The sequence below is a fragment of the Bufo bufo genome, chromosome 11 (assembly GCF_905171765.1).
Source record: "Bufo bufo chromosome 11, aBufBuf1.1, whole genome shotgun sequence".
Taxonomy (NCBI): Eukaryota; Metazoa; Chordata; class Amphibia; order Anura; family Bufonidae; genus Bufo; species Bufo bufo.
In genome coordinates, this window is record NC_053399.1 from 54535542 (window position 1) to 54555282 (window position 19741).

The window sequence follows — 19741 nt, forward strand, 5'->3', positions numbered from 1 at the left end:
ACCCCGTTTTTGACAGGAACTGGACCATCTTAGGATCCACTGTCGGTGTCTCACACACTTTGTGGGGGATAAGAGGGCGTGGGCACTCCGCTCGCAACTTGTTGCGTGATTCTTTACTTAAGGGGGTGCGAATTTTAGATTCCAGATACTGCACTACGTGAGTAGCTGGGAGCCGTTGCAGGGACGGGGTTAGGCAACAGATCTAGAGGATCAAGAGCCACATCTTCAAGTTCCTCAACAGAGTCATAATTTGACTCGTTCTGAGCCTCCTCTATAGATTCCTTATCAGAATCAGACAATGGCTCAGGCAAGGTCCTGGCCGTCTTCCAAGCGCGAGTGCGTTCTGCCTGTCGGGAGCAGGCTCTTTTACGCGGGACAACTGCGTGATCATATGATGGTTCACCATCAGTCATAGAGGTTCTGGAGGCTGAGGGCATGTTAATATCTACCCCTGCGTTCTGAGTGGACTGGGAACATAAGGCCTGGGATATAGACTGCGACAGGGCTGAGGACATAGAGCCCATGGCTGTCATAATCGCATTAGAAATCGATTGCTGTAATACCTCATTCTGTCTATCCTGTGAGGAAGTTTCAGTGCGGCTGTCTACAGCGGGGGGGTGTAGGGACAGAGGGGTCACCCTGTCTAGGGGTAGAACTAGCACTGCGGCGGGACATAATGGAACGGGTGGTAGGAGTAATTCACCCCAGACCACCAAAAGCTGCAGCAGAAAAAACAGACCTAGGAGAAAGAAAGAGGAACCAATGAGGGCCTGAAAACGTAAATAAGCGATAATGCAGGCGCAAGAGGGGGAAACTCACCAATGCAACCGGCGGCAGGAGACTTCAGAAAGAGCGCCGTGCGATTCTGAGGAGATGGTGCCGAGATGTCGCGAGATCTCGGTGAAACGGCGGCAAGAAGACTCCGAAATCCCGCGAGATCGCGGGGAAAGAAGAGGGAGCACCAAGATGGCGGCCGAAGTCTCGCGATCGCGAGAGTTAGGCCGGGAAAGATAACAGGGCGCAGGAAAACGGAGAGAGGGGCCTGAGGAGAGACCAGAGCGTCCGGTGAGTAGAAGAAGCGCCAAATCAATGTGGAGAGCTACCCCCAGATACGCTGGCAAATATGGAAATGAAAATAGGCCAAAAAATGTGACATACAGAAAATATGACAATAGATAAACCCATAAGGAAAAACGGGATAAAGTAAATAATAATAATAGGGAATTAACCCTAAGGGAGGAGAAAAATAAGCAAAATCGCAATCAAAGAAACATACAATAGTAAATGGATACTCATCTGCCATGGCAGCAGCAAAGAAAGAGGATGATCCCAGGGGCTGAGCCATTATATACTGGGATGGTGGGAGGAGTTGGTTACTATGGTTTTCTTCTTGTGATTGACTGTTCATTCTTTGCTGCTATGGTAACAGTAAAGAGAGTTGATGCAATAGGAGCCTCCGTGTCTTGTCATAAAATTGTAGATTCTGTTGGTGAAATTAGATGTATGGAGAATTGTGTAGCTGGTAAATTTAGAGGGGCGCAGTTGGCCATGATATCTTCACTAAACAAGGCAGAGTGGGGATTGGCAGAAGCGCATAGCGTTGTATTGTCCCTGAGTGTATTCCTGGTGGGAGAGAAAAGTGGACTGATTTTGTCTATGTTTTTGATGATAATTTATGTATCTTGTTCTTCTGTATTTTACTATTGAGACTCGTATGTAGTGCCCTTATTTTTCAATCAATCTCAGCATTAGACCTCTTGCACAAGCAAGTAAATAGAGGTCCCAATCCTTACAAAAATCTGAGTCCTCTTTAAATGAAGTCTCAAACCGCAGTCTGAGACCGTGGGGAACAATTTTTTCCTGGATATAAATGTCCAGGAAAGTTGCATCCAAGTGGTGCTGAATTTCGTCCAGCATTAGTAACATAGTAGTAACATAGTAACATAAGGCCGAAAAAAGACATTTGTCCATCCAGTTCGGCCTGTTATCCTGCAAGTTGATCCATAGGAAGGCAAAAAAACCTGTGAGGTAGAAGCCAATTTTCTCCATTTTAGGGGAATAAAAAATTCCTTCCCGACTCCAATCATGCAATCAGAATAACTCCCTGGATCAACGACCCCTCTCTAGTAGCTATAGCCTGTAATATTATTAAGCTCCAGAAATACGTCCAGGCCCCTCTTGAATTCCTTTATTGTACTCACCATCACCACCTCCTCAGGCAGAGAGTTCCATAGTCTCACTGCTCTTACCGTAAAGAATCCTCTTCTATGTTTGTGTACAAACCTTCTTTCCTCCAGACGCAGAGGATGTCCCCTCGTCACAGTCCTGGGGATAAATAGCTGATGGGATAGATCTCTGTACTGACCCCTGATATATTTATACATATTAATTAGATCTCCCCTCAGTCGTCTTTTTTCTAAAGTGAATAACCCTAATTTTGATAATCTTTCAGGGTACTGTAGTTGCCCCATTCCAGTTATTACTTTAGTTGCCCTCCTCTGAACCCTCTCCAGCTCTGCTATGTCTGCCTTGTTCACAGGAGCCCAGAACTGTACACAGTACTCCATGTGTGGTCTGACTAGCGATTTTTAAAGTGGTAGGACTATGTTCATATCACGGGAATCTATGCCCCTTCTGATGCAACCCATTATCTTGTTGGCCTTGGCAGCAGCTGCCTGACACTGGTTTTTGCTGCTTAGTTTGCTGTTTATTAAAATTCCTAGATCCTTTCCATGTCAGTGTTACCGAGTGTTTTACCATTTAGTATGTACGGGTGACTAGCATTTTTCCTTCCCATGTGCATAACTTTACATTTATCAGTGTTAAACCTCATCTGCCACTTATCTGCCCAAGCCTGCAACCTATCCAGATCCATCTGTAGTAGTATACTGTCCTCTTCAGTGTTAATTACTTTACACAGTTTAGTGTCATCTGCGAAAATTGATACTTTACTATGCAAGCCTTCTACAAGATCATTAATAAATATATTGAAGAGAATAGGGCCCAATACTGACCCCTGAGGTACCCCACTAGTGACAGTGACCCAATCTGAGTGTGTACCGTTAATAACCACCCTCTGTTTTCTATCACTCAGCCAGTTACTTACCCACATACAGATGTTTTCTCCCAGTCCGAGCATTCTCATTTTATATACTAACCTTTTATGTGGTACAGTTTCAAATGCTAAGTCCAGATATACGACATCCATTGATTCGCCGCTGTCAAGTCTAGAACTTACCTCCTCATAGAAACTGATTAAATTAGTTTGACATGACCGATCCCTCACGAAGCCATGCTGATATGGCGTTATTTGCTTATTTCCGTTGAGATGCTCTAATATAGCATCTCTCAGAAAACCTTCAAACAGTTTACCCACAACAGATGTTAAACTTAGTTTCTCTAATTTGTTAAACATATTTAAAAGTGTTTTTTCATCAATACTTGCTGTTTCAATATGCTCAGGGTCCAGGTTGTATTCAGATCTGATCTTGGTACATTGGCTGATCAGTCGTTCTCATTGTTGTAGTCTGGATGCTCTATCACCCCCGTGATTGCCATTCCCCGACATTGCGCCCACCACATACAATTTAATTTTCAGAATAAAATGTATTTGTGAAATTCGGCAAAGCAGCTGGATCGATTTTATCTTTTCTTTTTTTTTTTATAACTTCACTCATCTCTATCTGACATAACATAACTCATACCATATAATATATTTGTTTTATATTTCTGTCTACAGAGCTGTATGAGAGCTTGTATTTTGCTGGGTGAACTGTAGATTTTATTGGCACTATTTGGGTCCAAAAACTTTTTGATCACTTTTTTATAAAAAAAAATTGTGGGACAAGGTGAATAAAAACAGCAAATTATGCTTTTTTTTTTGCATAACAACATTCACAACACAGGAAAAATATTTTAATAGTTCAGACATTTTCAGATGCAGCGATACTTTTGTTATATTTATATGTAAAAATGAGAAAGGGGAATTTTACATTTTAATTTCAGAATTATTTCATTATATTTTTTTGTCCCCTTAGGGGGAATTAAGATATGATCTTCTCATAGCTTGTATCACAGACTGCAATAGAATAATATTGTAGACTATGGGATTTGCACAGGCTGCCTGTCAGGCCATGACTGGGGCACAGCTTTTCCGGCAGCTCCCGATGACAGGAATAGGAACCTTCATAAGGCCCCAGGCTATCATGGCAACCAGTCGGAGCCCTCAATTGGCGGCAACGGTTCCGATTCGAAGACAGAGGGAGCCACTCCCTCTGTCTAACCCCACAGATGCTGCAGTCATTATTTTTATTTATTTTTTTATTCTTTTTTTTATTAAGAATCAAACAATATTTTCCATACAGATTAATATCCAGATCATTATTACTTTTATTCCTTTTTAACCCAACGCCTTATTACTCTCCCTACCCTCCCTCCTACTGTGGTGCGTCTCTCTAAAAAAGGGAGTCAAGGCAAAGAAATTTTTAATTTCCAAGCACCCCATATCCTGATCCATTTTTCCTCTATATTTCTTTGTTTATAAAGAACCTTTTCGTATATTTTAATCTTGTTAACCAAGTTAAGCCATTTAATCACATTTGGAATATCCAGTGAAAACCAGACCTGTGTAATCAAAAGTCTTGCTAAAAACATTACTTTTATCAAAAGAATCTTTTTATATTTATGACAGTTTACCTTGGAGAGATCACCCAATATACAGCATTCCACCATAAAAGGAATCACTACTTTCAATTTTTGGGTAATAAAGTCATCAATCGCAGCCCAATATTCTTTTAGTTCTGTACAAAGCCAGAACATGTGCATAAAGTCAGGTCCTGGTAAATCACAGCATGGACAGTTAAATGTATTCCTTAAACCACATTTATTAAGCCATACTGGCGTAACATAAACTTAATGTAAAATATTGAATTGAACTAAAACGTAATTAAAGTTGTGGGACACTAGTCTTAAGTTGGACAATATATTCTCCCAATCATCTACTTGTATAATTGAACATTCAGCTCCCCAAGCCCTTTGTCCAGGAGAGAATGTGTTATTAAATAGTGCTTTAACTAATAATTTATAAAGGTGAGCAATCTTAATCTTGTGACCTACATTCCCCATTAATTAATTTAAAGGTGTAGAAGTGTCTACATCTAACAAAGACTTTTGTTTAACACTGTGCAATGCCGAATATAACTGAAAATACCTAAACCACGAAAAGTTAATTATATTCTCTTTTTGTGCTAACTCCAAAAATGAAAGCATTTCCCAATTCCTCACTACCAGTGCAACATAAAAGATATAATTTTTTTGCCAATACTGATCCCCTACCAATTCATCTAGAACCTGTAAATAATAATTGTGCCAAAGGGGCATACAACCTAAAGATCCCTTTATTCCCAACCAACCTCTAATTGTACACCAGGACTTACTAAACAATTTCCCAACCTCTCTGTAATCCTGTTGCATATTAGATAATTTCCCATATTCCAATAGGGTAAACAAGCTGTCATAGGAAGAACTTCTAACCAGGGTCCTACATAGTGGATAGAGATGAGCGAATCGAATCCCACGAAGTGGAATTCGATTCAAATTTCAGGATAAATTTGATTTGCCTAGAAGTCGAATTTCCTCGTGCTCTGTGTCAATCGATTTAACCTGAAATAGTATAAAAAAATAAAAAAAATTCAAACTTACCTCCTCCATTTACTCGCAACGGGCCGCCAGCCTCTATCTTGCTTGAAGATCTCGGCTGAAATCCTGTGCGGCACGAGATTACATCATCACGCCGGCCGGTAAGTTTGATAAAAAATCATGTACAGTACAGACCAAAAGTTTGGACACACCTCCTCATTCAAAGAGTTTTCTTTATTTTCATGATATGAAAATTGTAGATTCACACTGAAGGCATCAAAACTATGAATTACCACATGTGGAATTATATACATAACAAACAAGTGTGAAACAACTGAAAATATGTCATATTCTAGGTTCTTCAAAGTAGCTACCTTTTGCTTTGATTACTGCTTTGCACACTCTTGGCATTCTCTTGATGAGCTTCAAGAGGTAGTCCCCTGAAATGGTTTTCACTTCACCGGTGTGCCCTGTCAGGTTTAATAAGTGGGATTTCTTGCCTTATAAATGGGGTTGGGACCATCAGTTGCGTTGAGGAGAAGTCAGGTGGATACACAGCTGATAGTCCTACTGAATAGACTGTTAGAATTTGTATTATGGCAAGAAAAAAGCAGCTAAGTAAAGAAAAACGAGTGGCCATCATTACTTTAAGAAATGAAGGTCAGTCAGTCAGCCGAAAAATTGGGAAAACTTTGAAAGTAAGGGCTATTTGACCATGAAGGAGAGTGATGGGGTGCTGCGCCAGATGACCTGGCCTCCACAGTCACCGGACCTGAACCCAATTGAGATGGTTTGGGGTGAGCTGGACCGCAGAGTGAAGGCAAAAGGGCCAACAAGTGCTAAGCATCTCTGGGAACGCCTTCAATACTTTTGGAAGACCATTTCAGGGGACTACCCCTTGAAGCTCATCAAGAGAATGCCAAAAGTGTGCAAAGCAGTAATAAAAGCAAAAGGTGACTACTTTGAAGAACCTAGAATATGACATATTTTCAGTTGTTTCACACTTGTTTGTTATGTATATAATTCCACATGTGTTAATTCCTAGTTTTGATGCCTTCATAGTCATGAAAATAAAGAAAACTCTTTGAATGAGAAGGTGTGTCCAAACTTTTGGTCTGTACTGTATGAACGCAGCATCTGAGGGGTACAATGATGGGGGCGGTGCTATCGCAGCTCCCTGTCATTGCACCCGCTACTTACAAAAAAATGCGCTTAAAATATGGAAGGTTCAACCCTCCCTTTTCTATCAGCTTATAAAGATGTTCCATTTTAAGTCTTACATGCTTTCTTCCCCAAATTAGATCATTAATAATTCCTTCAGTTAGTTTAAAACATGTATCCTCAATCCATATTGGGGAATTCCTCAGAATGTATAGGAACTGGGGTAGAATCACCATCTTAATTAGGAATATTCTATCGGCTCTAGATGGAGGGAGTCACAATTTTAGCTCTCCTTTTACTTATCAATGGAATCAGATTAAGGTGCAAATAATCTTTAATCTTAGAAGATATCATCATACCAAAATATTCAAAGGAATCAGAAATCTTCAAGATATTCAAGGGCCCCTCATTGGACAGTTGAAGTCTGTCTACCGGTATTAGAGTGGTTTTTGACCAATTAATATCAAGACCTGAAACTTCACCAAAGGAGTTTACTATTTGAATAATTCTTGGGAGTGTAATATTGGTATTATGTATAAAAAATGATACGTCATCTACATATAAAGAAATGCGATCCTCCCTTCCCAGTATCCCAAACCCTTCAATCCCAGAGTCTTGCCTTACCCTAGCTGCAAGAGGCTCGATTATATATATATATATATATATATATATATATATATATACATATACATATACATATACAGTCCTGATCAAAAGTTTAAGACCACTTAAAAAATTGCAAAAAATCACATTTTACATTGTTGGATCTTAACAAGGTTCCAAGTTGAGCTTCAACATGCAACAAGAAGAAATGAGAGTGAGACAAAACATTTTTTGAGCATTCAATTAATTGAAAATAACGATTAAACTGAAACAGGCTGTTTTTCAGCTGATCCTAATTTTAGGACCACATGCCTTTAAAAGGCCAAATCTGTGCAAAGCTGTGGATTCATTGTCATTTTCTGTCAGGTAGTCACACGTTGTGATGGCAAAGGCAAAAAAACGCTCCCTTTTTGAACGTGGTCGGGTTGTTGAACTGCATAAGCAGGGTCTCTCACAGCGCGCCATTGCTGTTGAGGTGGGACGCAGTAAGACAGTCATTTGGAATTTCTTAAATGATGCTGAGGGTTATGGAACAAAAAAGTCAAGTAAAAGACCCAAAAAAAATTCATCAGCACTGAGCCGGAGGATCCAATTGGCTGTCCGTCAAGACACTGGACAATCCTCGACCCAAATTAAAGCCCTTACTGGTGCTGACTGCAGCCCCATAACCATCAGACGGCATCTGAGACTGAAGGGCTTCAAAAACAAAAAAAACGTCTTCAAAGACCTCGTCTCCTTGAACGCCACAGAAGTGCTCGTTTGGACTTTGCAAGAGAGCACCAAACATGGGACATTCAAAGGTGGAAGAAAGTTTTATTCTCTGATGGGAAAAAATGTAACCTTCATGATCCTGATGGTTTCCAACGTTACTGGCATGACAAGCAGATCCCACCTGAGATGTTTTCTATGCGCCACAGTGGAGGGGGCGACATAATGGTGAGGGGTGCTTTTTCCTTCAGTGGAACAATGGAGCTTCAGGAAGTGCAGGGGCGTCAAACGGCCACTGGCTATGTCCAGATGTTGCAGAGAGCATTCCTCGTGACTGAGGGCCCTCGTCTGTGTGGTAACAATGAGGACAATGCTACACTACACAATGCCCACAGGACAAGGGACTTCTGTCACGAGGGTGTCAAGAGCCACGTCTGACTCTGTTATACCCGGGGTCAGGAAGTCGCAGCGGGTGGCTGCGTGCTCTATGTATAAAAATAGTGCTGTTTCTTAATGGTAGCTTTCTGGGTTTGCCTTGCAATACTTTTTGGCTCACTCAGGGATCCATAGCTTCTTCTCCTCAGCTGTTTCTTGTCCAGCACTCCCAACCTCCTTATATTCCCCTCTCCCACTTCTCTGGTTGCCAGATATAGAGCTTCCTGCCTGGACTTCTATACTGACCCACTGGAGCTGTGTAGCTGTGATTCCTGGTTGTTGTTCCAGAGCGTTACCCTCCGGATCCCTGTTGGGCTTTTGTTGTCTGCTGTTGTCGCCCACCTGGGATTATATGTTTTGTCTGTATTGTCTGTCCTCTCCTTGGTGTTTTCCTTTAGTGTTAGTGGTGCAGACTAGTGTTCCCACCGCCCTATTCATTACGTAGGGCTCATCTTAGGGAAAGCCAGGGTTTAGGCACGTGATCGCCGTACGGGTGAGGAACCCGTCTAGGGACGTCAGGGCAGTCAGGGGCCAGCCTCAAGGTGAGTTAGGGGTCACCACCTTTCCCTCTCCCTTGGACAGGGCCTTCCCATTTCCCTCCCTTTGCGTCACGTATGTGATCGGCACGCCGGTCATGATAACTTCTTCCAGGACAATAACATCACTCTTTTGGCCCATCCTGCGTGTTCCCCTGATCTAAATCCAATTGAGAACCTTTGGGGATGGATGGCAAGGCAAGTTTACAAAAATGGACAACAGTTCCAGACAGTAGATGGCCTTCGTGTGGCCGTCTTCACCACTTGGAGAAATGTTCCTACTCACCTCATGGAAATGCTTGCATCAAGCATGCCGAAAGGAATTTTTGAAGTGATAAACAATAACGGCAGAGCTACTCATTACTAAGTTCATGTTTGGAAGTTGGATTTCTGTTTTGGGGGGGGGGGGTTTAGATTTTTTTTGGAGGTGTGGTCCTAAACTTTTGATCAGCTGAAAAACAGCCTGTTTCAGTTTATTTGTTGTTTTCATTGAATTGAATGCTCAAAAAATGTTTTGTCTCACTCCCATTTCTTCTTGTTGCATGTTGAAGCTCTACTTGGAACCTTGTTAACCACCTCCGGACCGCCTAACGCAGGATCGCGTTCCGGAGGTGGCAGCGCTGCGCACAGTCACGCATATACGCGTCATCTCGCGAGACGCGAGATTTCCTGTGAACGCGCGCACACAGGCGCGCGCGCTCACAGGAACGGAAGGTAAGAGAGTTGATCTCCAGCCTGCCAGCGGCGATCGTTCGCTGGCAGGCTGGAGATGTGTTTTTTTTAACCCCTAACAGGTATATTAGACGCTGTTTTGATAACAGCGTCTAATATACCTGCTACCTGGTCCTCTGGTGGTCCCCTTTGTTTGGATCGACCACCAGAGGACACAGGTAGCTCAGTAAAGTAGCACCAAGCACCACTACACTACACTACACCCCCCCCCCCATCACTTATTAACCCCTTATTAGCCCCTGATCACCCCTAATCACCCCTGATCACCCCATATAGACTCCCTGATCACCCCCCTGTCATTGATTACCCCCCTGTCATTGATCAACCCCCTGTAAAGCTCCATTCAGACGTCCGCATGATTTTTACGGATCCACTGATAGATGGATCGGATCCGCAAAACGCATCCGGACGTCTGAATGAAGCCTTACAGGGGCATGATCAATGACTGTGGTGATCACCCCATATAGACTCCCTGATCACCCCCCTGTCATTGATTACCCCCCTGTCATTGATTACCCCCCTGTAAAGCTCCATTCAGATGTCCGCATGATTTTTACGGATGCACTGATACATGGATCGGATCCGCAAAACGCATCCGGACGTCTGAATGAAGCCTTACAGGGGCATGATCAATGACTGTGGTGATCACCCCCCTGTCATTGATTACCCCCCTGTAAAGCTCCATTCAGATGTCCGCATGATTTTTACGGATGCACTGATAGATGGATCGGATCCGCAAAACGCATCCGGACGTCTGAATGAAGCCTTACAGGGGCATGATCAATGACTGTGGTGATCACCCCATATAGACTCCCTGATCACCCCCCTGTCATTGATTACCCCCCTGTCATTGATTACCCCCCTGTAAAGCTCCATTCAGATGTCCGCATGATTTTTACGGATGCACTGATAGATGGATCGGATCCGCAAAACGCATCCGGACGTCTGAATGAAGCCTTACAGGGGCATGATCAATGACTGTGGTGATCACCCCATATAGACTCCCTGATCACCCCCCTGTAAAGCTCCATTCAGATGTCCGCATGATTTTTACGGATGCACTGATACATGGATCGGATCCGCAAAACGCATCCGGTCGTCTGAATGAAGCCTTACAGGGGCGTGATCAATGACTGTGGTGATCACCCCATATAGACTCCCTGATCACCCCCCTGTCATTGATCACCCCCCTGTCATTGATTACCCCCCTGTAAAGCTCCATTCAGATGTCCGCATGATTTTTACGGATGCACTGATAGATGGATCGGATCCGCAAAACGCATCCGGACGTCTGAATGAAGCCTTACACGGGCGTGATCAATGACTGTGGTTATCACCCCATATAGACTCCCTGATCACCCCCCTGTCATTGATCACCCCCCTGTCATTGATCACCCCCCTGTCATTGATCACCCCCCTGTCATTGATCACCCCCCTGTCATTTATCACCCCCCTGTCATTTAGCACCCCTCTGTAAGGCTCCATTCAGATATTTTTTTGGCCCAAGTTAGCAGAATTTTTTATTTTTTTTCTTACAAAGTCTCATATTCCACTAACTTGTGTCAAAAAATAAAATCTCACATGAACTCACCATACCCCTCACGGAATCCAAATGCGTAAAATTTTTTAGACATTTATATTCCAGACTTCTTCTCACGCTTTAGGGCCCCTAGAATGCCAGGGCAGTATAAATACCCCACATGTGACCCCATTTCGGAAAGAAGACACCCCCAGGTATTCCGTGAGGGGCATATTGAGTCCATAAAAGATTGAAATTTTTCTCCCAAGTTAGCGGAACGGGAGACTTTGTGAGAAAAAAATTAAAAATATCAATTTCCGCTAACTTGTGCCAAAAAAAAAAAATTTCTATGAACTCGCCATGCCCCTCATTGAATACCTTGGGGTGTCTTCTTTCCAAAATGGGGTCACATGTGGGGTATTTATACTGCCCTGGCATTCTAGGGGCCCCAAAGCGTGAGAAGAAGTCTGGTATCCAAATGTCTAAAAATGCCCTCCTAAAAGGAATTTGGGCACCTTTGCGCATCTAGGCTGCAAAAAAGTGTCACACATCTGGTATCGCCGTACTCAGGAGAAGTTGGGGAATGTGTTTTGGGGTGTCATTTTACATATACCCATGCTGGGTGAGAGAAATATCTTGGTCAAATGCCAACTTTGTATAAAAAAATGGGAAAAGTTGTCTTTTGCCAAGATATTTCTCTCACCCAGCATGGGTATATGTAAAATGACACCCCAAAACACATTCCCCAACTTCTCCTGAATACGGCGATACCACATGTGTGACACTTTTTTGCAGCCTAGGTGGGCAAAGGGGCCCATATTCCAAAGAGCACCTTTAGGATTTCACAGGTCATTTACCTACTTACCACACATTAGGGCCCCTGGAAAATGCCAGGGCAGTATAACTACCCCACAAGTGACCCCATTTTGGAAAGAAGACACCCCAAGGTATTCCGTGAGGGGCATGGCGAGTTCCTAGAATTTTTTATTTTTTGTCACAAGTTAGTGGAAAATGCTTATTTTTTTTTTTTTTTTTTTTTTCATACAAAGTCTCATATTCCACTAACTTGTGACAAAAAATAAAAACTTCCATGAACTCACTTTGCCCATCAGCGAATACCTTGGGGTCTCTTCTTTCCAAAATGGGGTCACTTGTGGGGTAGTTATACTGCCCTGGCATTCTAGGGGCCCAAATGTGTGGTAAGGAGTTTGAAATCAAATTCTGTAAAAAATGACCTGTGAAATCCGAAAGGTGCTCTTTTGAATATGGGCCCCTTTGCCCACCTCGGCTGCAAAAAAGTGTCACACATCTGGTATCTCCGTAATCGGGAGAAGTTGGGGAATGTGTTTTGGGGTGTCATTTTACATATACCCATGCTGGGTGAGAGAAATATCTTGGCAAAAGACAACTTTTCCCATTTTTTTATACAAAGTTGGCATTTGACCAAGATATTTATCTCACCCAGCATGGGTATATGTAAAAAGACACCCCAAAACACATTCCTCAACTTCTCCTGAATACAGAGATACCAGATGTGTGACACTTTTTTGCAGCCTAGGTGGGCAAAGGGGCCCACATTCCAAAGAGCACCTTTCGGATTTCACAGGTCATTTACCTACTTACCACACATTTGGGCCCCTAGAATGCCAGGGCAGTATAACTACCCCACAAGTGACCCCATTTTGGAAAGAAGAGACCCCAAGGTATTCGCTGATGGGCATAGTGAGTTCATGGAAGTTTTTATTTTTTGTCACAAGTTTGTGGAATATGAGACTTTGTATGAAAAAAAAAAAAAAAAAAAATCATCATTTTCCACTAACTTGTGACAAAAAATAAAAAATTCTAGGAACTCGCCATGCCCCTCACGGAATACCTTGGGGTGTCTTCTTTCCAAAATGGGGTCACTTGTGGGGTAGTTATACTGCCCTGGTATTCTAGGGGCCCAAATGTGTGGTAAGGAGTTTGAAATCAAATTCAGGAAAAAATGAGGAGTGAAATCCGAAAGGTGCTCTTTGGAATATGGGCCCCTTTGCCCACCTAGGCTGCAAAAAAGTGTCACACATCTGGTATCCCCGTACTCAGGAGAAGTTGAGGAATGTGTTTTGGGGTGTCTTTTTACATATACCCATGCTGGGTGAGATAAATATCTTGGTCAAATGACAACTTTGTATAAAAAAAATGGGAAAAGTTGTCTTTTGCCAAGATATTTCTCTCACCCAGCATGGGTATATATAAAATGACACCCCAAAACACATTCCCCACCTTCTCCTGAGTACGGAGATACCAGATGTGTGACACTTTTTTGCAGCCTAGGTGGGCAAAGGGGCCCATATTCCAAAGAGCACCTTTCGGATTTCACAGGTCATTTTTTACAGAATTTGATTTCAAACTCCTTACCACACATTTGGGCCCCTAGAATGCCAGGGCAGTATAACTACCCCACAAGTGACCCCATTTTGGAAAGAAGAGACCCCAAGGTATTCGCTGATGGGCATAGTGAGTTCATAGAAGTTTTTATTTTTTGTCACAAGTTAGTGGAATATGAGACTTTGTAAGGAAAAAAAAAAAAAAAAAAAAAATCATCATTTTCCGCTAACTTGTGACAAAAAATAAAAAGTTCTATGAACTCACTATGCCCATCAGCGAATACCTTAGGGTGTGTACTTTCAGAAATGGGGTCATTTGTGGGGTGTTTGTACTGTCTGGGCATTGTAGAACCTCAGGAAACATGACAGGTGCTCAGAAAGTCAGAGCTGCTTCAAAAAGCGGAAATTCACATTTTTGTACCATAGTTTGTAAACGCTATAACTTTTACCCAAACCATTTTTTTTTTACCCAAACATTTTTTTTTTATCAAAGACATTTAGAACTATAAATTTAGAGCAAAATTTCTATATGGATGTCGTTTTTTTTGCAAAATTTTACAACTGAAAGTGAAAAATGTCATTTTTTTGCAAAAAAATCGTTAAATTTCGATTAATAACAAAAAAAGTAAAAATGTCAGCAGCAATGAAATACCACCAAATGAAAGCTCTATTAGTGAGAAGAAAAGGAGGTAAAATTCATTTGGGTGGTAAGTTGCATGACCGAGCAATAAACGGTGAAAGTAGTGTAGGTCAGAAGTGTAAAAAGTGGCCTGGTCTTTCAGGGTGTTTAAGCACTGGGGGCTGAGGTGGTTAAGATCCAGCCATGCTAAATATGATTTTTTGCCATTTTTCAAGTGGTCTTAAACTTTTGATCAGGACTGTATATATATATATTTATATTTAATATATTTAATAGTAATGGGGAAAGTGGGCATTACGGATACTTCTATTCAATACAATACTATTTGTCAAACTCCCATTAATATTCAAACTAGCATTAGGGGACTTATACAAAAGCTTAACCATGTTTATGAACCTGACTTCAAATCCCATTTTTTCCAAAACCTTCCAGAGGAATCTCCACTCCACCCTATCAAATGCATTGGAGGCTTCAAGAGAAAGGATGGAGCGAGAGACCCCTATTGTATATTCTCAAACAAGCGATGCAGATTATAGTGCGTACCCTAGGAATGAAACCATTCTGGTCAGAATGTATAATTGATGTAATAACCTTAGCAAGTCTTGTAGCGAGAACCCTTGAAAGAAGCTTTACATCAGTATTCAATAAAGAAATCGACCTATATGCCTCCATATCTAAGGGATCCTTGCCTTTTTTTAATATTAATATTACGGCTTCTGTCATTGATTCCGGAAGGGTACCATTATCCAATGATTCCGTGAATACCTTTAATAAACACGGGGTATAACCTCCCTATATTTACGGCAGAATTCATATGGAAATCCCTCTGGAGGTGTTTCTCAAGCAAGCCTTTATTGCAGCCTCTAACTCCTCAGGGAGAATTCTTAATCGAGAAATTCTCTTTGAGTGCCTGTTAGGACTAGTAATGAGATGGAATCCAAATATGCATCCATCATTTCATCTGGAATATTCTTATCTGGTTTATATAAATCTGCAAATGCTTTATAAAGATTCCTTTTATAGAATCTTGATCTTCTATAATTAATCCTTCAGGTGAACGAATACTTGCTATCTCTTTTTTTTTTGGTCCTGATTCGAGATCACCCTAGCCAACAATTTAATGTTGATAAGTGCAAGATTATGCACCTGGGGCGTAAAAACCCAAGAGCAGAATATAAAATCAGTGATACAGTCCTAACCTCAGTATCTGAGGAAAGGGATTTAGGGGTCATTATTTCAGAAGACTTAAAGGTAGGCAGACAATGTCATAGAGCAGCAGGAAATGCTAGCAGAATGCATGGGTGTATAGGGAGAGGAATTACCAGTAGAAAGAGGGAGGTGGTCATGCTGCTCTACAGAGCACTAGTGAGACCTCATTTGGAGTATTGTACTCAGTACTGGAGACCATATCTCCAGAAGGATATTGATACTTTGAAGAGAGTTCAGAGAAGAGCTACTAAACTGGTACATGGATTGCAGGATAAAACTTACCAGGAAAGATTAAAGGACCTTAACATGTATAGCTTGGAAGAAAGACGAGACAGAAGGGATATGGAAGAAACTTTTAAATACATAAAGGGAATCAACAAGGTAAAAGAGGAGATAATATTTAAAAGAAGAAAAACTGCTACAAGAGGACATAGTTTTAAATTAGAGGGACAAAGGTTTAACCACTTAAGGACCACAGGTTTATACCACCCTAGTGACCAGGCCCTTTTTTTACAAATCGGCCCTTCACAACTTTAACGGTTTTTTGCTTTGTCATGCAACGTGACACCCAAATGAATTTTACCTCCTTTTCTTCTCACAAATACAGCTTTCTTTTGGTGGTATTTGATCGCTGCTGCCATTTTTCGTTTTTTTTTTCTGATATTAATCAAAATAGACCGCAATTTTCTCAAAAAAAAGTGTATTTTTTAATTTTTTGTATTTTTAAATTCCTGTGCGCGTTCACAGGAAATCTCAGGTCTCACGAGATGACGCCAATAGGCGTCGCTGAGCCTGAGAGTGCCGCCACACTGACGCCTATCGGCGTTATGTGTGTGGCAAGTGGTTAAAAGTAATATCAGGAAGTATTACTTTATTGAGAGAGTAGTGGATGCATGGAATAGCCTTCCTACAGAAGTGGTAGCTGCAAATACAGTGAAGGGGTTTAAGCATGCATAGGATAGGCATAAGGCCATCCTTCATATAAGATAGGGCCAGGGGCTATCCATAGTATTCAGTATATTGGGCAGACTAGATGGGCCAAATGGTTCTTATCTGCAGACACATTCTATGTTTCTATGTTTGTCTATGCTGCTAAATCCATATTACAGGCTGGTAACATGCATTACATACTTCCACCACTAGAGGTCACTATCACATTATTTATATAGTGCAGCAACAGGAAGTTAGAAGGGGATTAGGAGTTGGGAGTTGGGAGGAAGGAGAGGAGACAGGCTTGTCTCTCTTTTCCCGGGCCTAGCCCTGGGAACCAATTTACCTCAACCTTTGAGTCCAAGATTTGGACTATCTGATCCTACACTGTAGATTAACCTTCTGGGGTATAAAGTGAATCATCACTTTGAGGAGTGCAACCTTTTAAATTAATGGAGCAGAGAGTTTGCCTGCCATGAGGGAGATCGCCCTTGGGTTGCTGGATTACTGAACTATATAGATTATTGGCAAAGGAAGATAACTGCCGTTTATCAGGTTTTAGTCACCTTTGCATTAGGTGGAGAGTTTCTAAGCTACAGGCTGCCCACCATAACCAAGGACAGAAAGGCCATCTGTCAGAATACTTACAGAGGATCTAAACTACTATTGAAAGGCTGAGTAACAAAAGCAAGATCAGGAACCAAGTACAAGTAAGAATATCACCTCTACAAAAGTGAGCTGGAGCTAACCTATACACTTCACCTCAAGGAGACTGCTAATTTGGATTTGCAGCTTTATCATTTTTTTGCCATCTGTATGCAAGACAAAGTGATGATATTGGATGCTTTACTACATCTGACAAGTAAATATCCTGTTTGATTTAAGTACTGCCTCATTCCTCATTCTTCTGCTCCATCTCTTAATTGCACCTTACGGGTCTGGCATCACGAACTACAACACAGGGGCCTAGCCACCAAAGCACCCTATTAACCACCATCAAGGGCACCTCAACTTCCATCTGGCTGGTGCTCCCTGCAACCGAGAGTGCCCCGGAGGATTTAGTGCTGTCTTCCCATCCACTGCACACCGGCCCAGGGGACAACTTAACTGTGAGTAAATGAACTACTACCCCTACCGGCTCACCACCACCACTACACTCACTACCCCCTTTGTTCCGGAACGTTGCAGACTAAGGACTGATCTTGTGACAGCAATGTACCACTTATCCACAGGATAGAGGATAAGAGTCTGATCAGCTGGGGGGCCCCAGGAGACGGATCACTAGAATGGGGGCCCTTGTTCCCCCACTTGAATAGAGTGGCAGACACACATGCGTGTACAGTGTATTCAGAAAGTCTTTAGATTCAAATTTTTCCCCATCATTCTGTACTCAATACCCTCTAAGGGGAAAGTGAAACAGACTGTTCAAAAATCTAAATCTTTGCTAATTTATTGAAAATGAAAAACTAAATCTTGCATTGACATATGTATTCAGACCCTTCACTCAGCACTTAGTTGAAGCACCTTTGGCAGTGCTTTTACAGGCTCCGTTCTTCTTGGGTATGATGCCACAAGGTTTGCACACCTGGATTTAGTAGTGTCTGCCATTTTTCTCTGCAGATCCTCTCAAGCTCTGTCAGGTTGGATGCGGACTGTTGGTGCACAGCCATTTTCAGGTCTCTCCAGAGATGTTTGATTGGATTTAAGTCAGGGCTCTGCCACCTAAGGACATTCAGAGTTTCCTTAAGTCACTCCGGTGTTGTCTTGGCTATGTGCTTAGGGTCATTGTCTTGTTGGAAGGCGAACCTTCAACCCAGTCTGAAAAATCCAGAGAATATTGGATCAGGTTTTCATTAACAATATCTCTGCTCTATTCAGCTTTCCCTCAACTCTGACTAGTTTCCTAGTTCCAGCCACTGAAAAATACCCCCATGGTATTATGCTGCGACCACCATGCTTCACAGTAGGGATGGTAATTGGCAGTGCCTGGTTTCTCCCAAACATGACAACAAAAAGATTAATCTTGTTTTCATCATACCAGAGAATCTTCTTCTTTTCTCATAGACTAAGAGTCCTTTATGTAACTTTTTGCAAACTTCATGCGCGTTTTACTGAGGAGAGGCTTCATTCTGGCCACTTTGCCATAAAGCCCAGATTGGTGGAATGCTGCAGTGATGGTTGACCTTCTGGAAGTTTCTCTCATCAGCACACAGGATCTTAGGAGCTCAGCCAGAGTCGCCATTGTTTTTTTTTTTCACCTCTTACCAAGGCCCATCTCCGCCGATTACTTAGTTTGGTGGGGCAGCTAGTTTTAGGAAGAGGCCTGGTTGTTCCAAACTTCTTCCATTTTAAAAAATCCATTGTTCTCTTGGGAATTTTAAGTGCAGCAGAATTTTTTTGTACCATTCTCTGGATCTGTGCCTCCATACAATCCTGTCTCTGACCTCTATAGGTAGTTCATTGCTGCTAATGGTTTGGTTTTTGTTCTGATATGGACTGTCACCTATGAGACCTTATATAGACAGGAGTGTAACTTTTCATGTCCAATTAACTGAATTTATCACAAGTGGACTCCAATCAAGGTGTAGAAACATCTCAAAGATGATTAAGAGAAATGGGAAGCCCCCAGAGCTAAATTTCAAGTGTCCTAGCAAAAAGTCTAAATGCTTACAGTTAGGTCCATAAATATTGGGACATCGACACAATTCTAACATTTTTGGCTTTATACACCACCACAATGGATTTGAAATGAAACGAACAAGATGTGCTTTAACTGCAGACTGTCAGCTTTAATTTGTGGGTATTTACATTCAAATCAAGTGAACGGTGTAGGAATTACAACAGTTTGAATATGTGCCTCCCACTTGTTAAGGGACCAAAAGTAATGGGACAGAATAATAATCATATATCAAACTTTCACTTTTTAATACTTGGTTGCAAATCCTTTGCAGTCAATTACAGCCTGAAGTCTGGAACGCATAGACATCACCAGACGCTGGGTTTCATCCCTGGTAATGCTCTGCCAGGCCTCTACTGCAACTATCTTCAGTTCCTGCTTGTTCTTGGGGCATTTTCCCTTCAGTTTTGTCTTCAGCAAGTGAAATGCATGCTCAATCGGATTCAGGTCAGGCGATTGACTTGGCCATTGCATAACATTCCACTTCTTTCCCTTAAAAACTCTTTGGTTGCTTTTGCAGTATGCAAAATCTGTAGTATGTCCATCTGCACTGTGAAGCGCCGTCCAATGAGTTCTGAAGCATTTGAC